Source organism: Colossoma macropomum, unplaced genomic scaffold, assembly GCF_904425465.1.
Source record: "Colossoma macropomum unplaced genomic scaffold, Colossoma_macropomum, whole genome shotgun sequence".
In the NCBI taxonomy this organism is placed as follows: domain Eukaryota; kingdom Metazoa; phylum Chordata; class Actinopteri; order Characiformes; family Serrasalmidae; genus Colossoma; species Colossoma macropomum.
Genome location: NW_023494787.1, coordinates 37969777 through 37974975, shown reverse-complemented (window position 1 = coordinate 37974975; position 5199 = coordinate 37969777).

Here is a 5199-nt window from a genome sequence, read left to right as displayed (position 1 = left end):
CTCCCCTCCCCGCTCCAGTGAAACTCGAGCAAAACGGCTGCTCTCACAAAGGTCCGCTTCGGCCGCTTCACCTTAATTGGTTGGATGAAATACACGCTCGCGCGCCTTTTCATTTGTTAAAAGCGGGAAATTATCGACCAATCCCCGCGAGGGATTTCACTGAGAGCGCGTCCTGGTGGTAGGGCGCGCGCGCACCACAAGCTGAAAGGCGCCAAATGAAGCTAACGGTTTTTGTTATTATTTTTCGTCCACTTCCAGCGCTGACACAGGAGACAACGCTGGCATAAGAAGATGGCCTTTCCTGCAGCACAAACTATTCGCTTTACATTTTTGGGGGAGGAAACGTCGAATAAAACATTAAAAACGCCCTGACAGAGGTTCCCATGACAACCGAACCTCCAACGGTTAGTTAATTATGAATTTCACACAGAAGTGAGGTGTCAGCGCTCTCATTTCTTTTCTAGGTGTTTAAAATAAAATAAAGCAGAAATCCACTCTTCACAAGATGAGCTTTGTGGTGAAAGATGCTGCGCTGAGAAACTGACCAAATCAAAATGTTTGTAAACATGATGGTTGGCCATACATCCGGGTGGCTAACCGTCAGAGTGGAAGCAGTGCAGTTCATGGCACAATTCACAATAAATACAAACCTATCAGACAAAACATTGGAAATAAAGATAAAATCTTTTTGTGTTTGAGGCTGTAATGTTAAATGTACCCAAGTAATTGATTTTCCTTACGTTTTTCCAGTTTTCTGCAGAGCTGCTGTCCCTGAGGAATCCTGTCTTTGATAACAGTTGCAGCTGAATCCAACCACAATTTAGCGAATCCTACTTTTCCAGATGAAAATGATGTTGTCAAGCACTATTACATTACCAAGAGCAGAAGAATGTAAACTTGGACGGTATGTTGACGTGTTGATTGATATCGTTGGAATTATTACTTTGTAGATAGTTGAACATAAGGTCATAAGCTGAGAAGCTATTAGCATTTATGCTAGCGGCCACAGAACAAGTGTAAATTTGCTCATATTTTCACACTTGACAGAGAAAAAGATAAGCTTTGTTCGATTCTATGTAAATGACTGTATTTGGGTAAGTGTAGTCATTTGTGTGAGTGTGTGTGCACAATCGTATTGTTTCATATCAGCCAATACATTAACTGTCAAGCAAGCCTAGCAAGACACTTTAGAGCCCATGTGTGAAACACAAGGCCTGCAGGCCAAGTCAGGCCCGTGGCACAATCCTGTTCGGCCGCGAAAATATTTTAATTTTCTATTAATATTAGCCAGCTTCACCATGAGCTGCGCCGCAGTCCCCAGCATGCACTGCAACATAATGTACACTCCAGCCCCCCTCCCCAAGAAAAATCTATGGGCCAGCAGTTACGCAAAAAGAAAAGAAGCCAGGTGTCTAGTTAAAGCAAGTAGGCAATTTAAAAAACCTACCTCCTGATTTTGATGGGTTCAGGTATTCAATGCCTATTTTGCCGTTGCAGTTTTGGAATATTTTGAATAATCAATGGCCAGTTCGGCTCATGGCAAAATGTGAAGTAAAAATGAAATAAAAAACACAGCTGGCCCACGGATTAGTTAAGATTTTTTAATATGGCCGTTTAAGTGTTTAGGTTTGACACCTAACCTTTAGAGTTGCTTTAGAGTGACCTAATGGTTATCAGAATGGTTGAGGCTGTCTCTCCAGCAATTAGACCATGAACTAGAATCATAAATTTAGTTGGTTCATGTTTGGGTCCATTCTTGCGCAGTAGAAAAACAACCCTACAAACTGAATGCTTCTTCATTAGCCATGCAATTAAATATATGGCTGGTGTATGTTCATGATTCTATCACAAAAATTAACCATAAAAAATAGTGAAGTTATTTACTGGAAGATGAGTTTTAAAAAAGCTTGCCTTTTGCTAATATCTTGGTTAAATAACTTTCAGGATCAGCACTAAATCCTGTGGTATAAATGCAGAGCTACCTGCATCATCCACCCAGAAGTAAGTTCTATGCTGTTATGATGTAGCGCTGATTTGTTCTGTCGATCCACACAATTCAAATAAGGTGTGCATAATATGCAATTTCTGGGCCTATAATGATTACACGAGAATATTTATTTATTTTATTTTTTCATTTTAAAAGAAGCTCACACCAAAGTCCAGGCCTGGGCACAGACATTTTGAGGGGCAGGACTCGTGGGGGGGCTGAATGAAATATAATTTGCAGCATATGGCAGACACTCTTAGCCAGAGAGACCAGCCAATGATGAAGCTCCAGTGTTCAGAGCTGAGACATTAGCGACCACTCTATCTGACTGCTAGGGCTGAGAGAGTAAGCAGGTGGTCACTTAAGGAAATCAGCTTTGTGAGGCAATATATTCAACTTGTGTTAAGTTATGTATAGTTTTGTTTGGTTTGGAGATGTGGTGCTTTATCAGCAGGAATTTTCCAGCAGCATGGTTGTGCGCGTATTTCTCCCAGGTCTAAGTTGGAAGAGGCGAAATCTAGATGCAGTGACCCTGGCCGACCATTTAGATCTATAACCAGGCCGAGGCTGTGTCAGTCTTGCCTCTCTGAAATGGATCTTGTATAATAACAGAAGCTACATAAAACTTAATTATTGTACACGCTGACCAAGAGGGCAAAAGGCCAGGGACTCAAGCCCTCTTCTCCCCACCCAGGGTCTGTCTGTGTAAGTATCTATGCATATCTGCAACAATCCATATATGAAGTGCAGTGGGCATGAAACAACTCTAAAGAAGGGCCACTGATTATGTAAGCATAGCTAATTCAAACAAGACAATTATTGTAAAATTTTACAATTTTTAGCAGATACTTCCAGAGCCATTCACAACCAAAAATGAATATAACATTAGGAGTCTAGCCAAAGGACTCTTAGAGCCCAGACACACCAAACCAACAAGGAAAAATTAGGACGGAAAATTTGCATTTGAACACACTGCGAAGACTACATGAGTGTGTGAAAGTGAACAGTTATAGCAGTTAGAGCTGCAGTAGTATGTAAATCTGTAAAACTAAAACTTTCAAAGAACAAATATGAATTTCTTATAAGCTTCAAAAGTCTGTGTTTAATCTAAAATTGAACTATGAAAGTGAAAGTAAACTATCTTTAGCTTATTATATGTCAAAAAGTAAAAAATGTCCATGAAACAAGTGAGTATCCCATCGTTTATTTCATATTAGCATGTTATCAGTACCTTTGGAGCTCGTGTGTCTGTTTTTATTTATATTAAATATTTTTTCGCTGTGAAAACTACACTCGAATATTGCTTGTTTAAAAATTCTTACATTCAAATAGCAAAAGTTAAAATGTCCGTGGATAGTGATAAAACTGCTACTTTCAGTGGTGCTGAAAAATTTGTCTATTTTCTGTGTGCATGCCCTTTTGAAAGTGCCATTTGCTTGCCTTCTCTCTTTGTGCACTGATTCTCAGCTTTTTCTCGCTGCCGATAACATGCTCAGTCTGCTAAAACAGCACTGACAAGAGCCAGCAGTGAGCCAGCCAGAGCCAACAGTGAGGACCACACCGCACAAACTTCAGCCGATAGTTGGCCAACGACAATCACCGACAGCCTGATAACAGTCCGGTGGCTTGGTGAACAAATGTAGTACTGTTCCTGTCTAGACAGGGAATCAAACCCAGGTCTATTGTGAGGTGCTGTGTTACAAAAAAGGGAAAATAGTCAGTGCTCATGACTACACATGAGCACTTTTGTAGTGTGTGCAAGCTAAAAACAGGGCCATAAATTATTGGTTACTATTATTATTGGCTGGAATTCCAATATCGAGCCAAGAGTAATAATTAAATGTTAACAGAATTACAGATGCCTTAAAGGGCCATGGATATTTTTTAACACCATTTTTTGTGATAACGGGTTATTTACATTTGTTTTCTTTAGATCTTGTGATATTTATATCATTATCAAGTCAAAACAATGTTTTCTCGAGATCTCAAGTTATTCATACATACATACATCATCTAAACCGCTTATCCTTCTGGGTCGCGGTGGGGTGCTGGAGCCCATCCCAGCTGTCATCGGGCGGAAGGCACGATACACCCTGGACAGGTCGCCAGTCTATCGCAGGGCAGACAGACAGACATACACACTCACACACACACTCACACCTAGGGGCAATTTAGCATGTCCAGTTGGCCTGACTGCATGTCTTTGGACCATGGGAGGAAACCGGAGTACCCGGAGGAAATCCACGCAGACTCGGGGAGAACATGCAAACTCCACACAGAAAGGACCCTGGTCGCCCGGCTGGGAATCGAACCCAGGCCCTTCTTGCTGTGAGGCGACAGTGCTCAAGTTATTCATATCATCACTAAATAAAGAATATGGGGCCTCATTTACCAATTGTTCTTAAGAAGAATTTTTTTTCTCATAACCCACTTAGGCAGCTTTTAAGAAGATCCTAACATTCATTAATATTTTCTTCTTTGGGATTTGTTCTTAGGTAAGAACAGAATCTACACACACTCAAGAGCATAAAGGTGCAAACAATTCTGCGGTTTAAGAACACATCATGAATCTGATGTAGACTTTTTATTAGGACCTTACAAATTTAAGAAAAAACTCAAGAAGATATTGGTGATTGAAGCCCAATTTTTATAGAAATAGCATTTGTTATGTCATGATAACATTTGTTGTGTCGTGACAAGATAAATAACAAATGAAAATAACTTGTTATTATGGAAAACAGTTAAAAAAAGAGAATCCATGGCCTTTTAGGGATTCAGTAGAGAACAATTTGTCAGCTGCCAAGACTACTCACCACTTATTCAGCCTGTTGTTGATCGTGGGCCCTGCCAGATCTTCCAGATTCTAGCACAAGTCTGTGTTCTGAGCTAAGGTGTCCAAGAATGAGAAATGGGTGAGGCAATTTTTTGTTGGTTTGTTTTTGTATGCATGATACTGGCCCTAGTGAAAGGTCTGAATGTGTCACAGCTCAGGGCGAAAGGATGGCTCCATGACAGAGCTGTAGAGTTAGGGGCAGTGTGGAGTCTACAAGAGCCTGGGCTGTCTGTCACTTCTGGGGGAACGAGGAGAAAGGGTGGTAGGAGACAGCATTCTACTCTAATGTCACACTGCTGTTTGAAGACACAGGGCATGAGCAGTCCAGTTTGCAGGGACATATTAGGGAGAGACTGTCAGGGAGATATGGTGGGTTTGT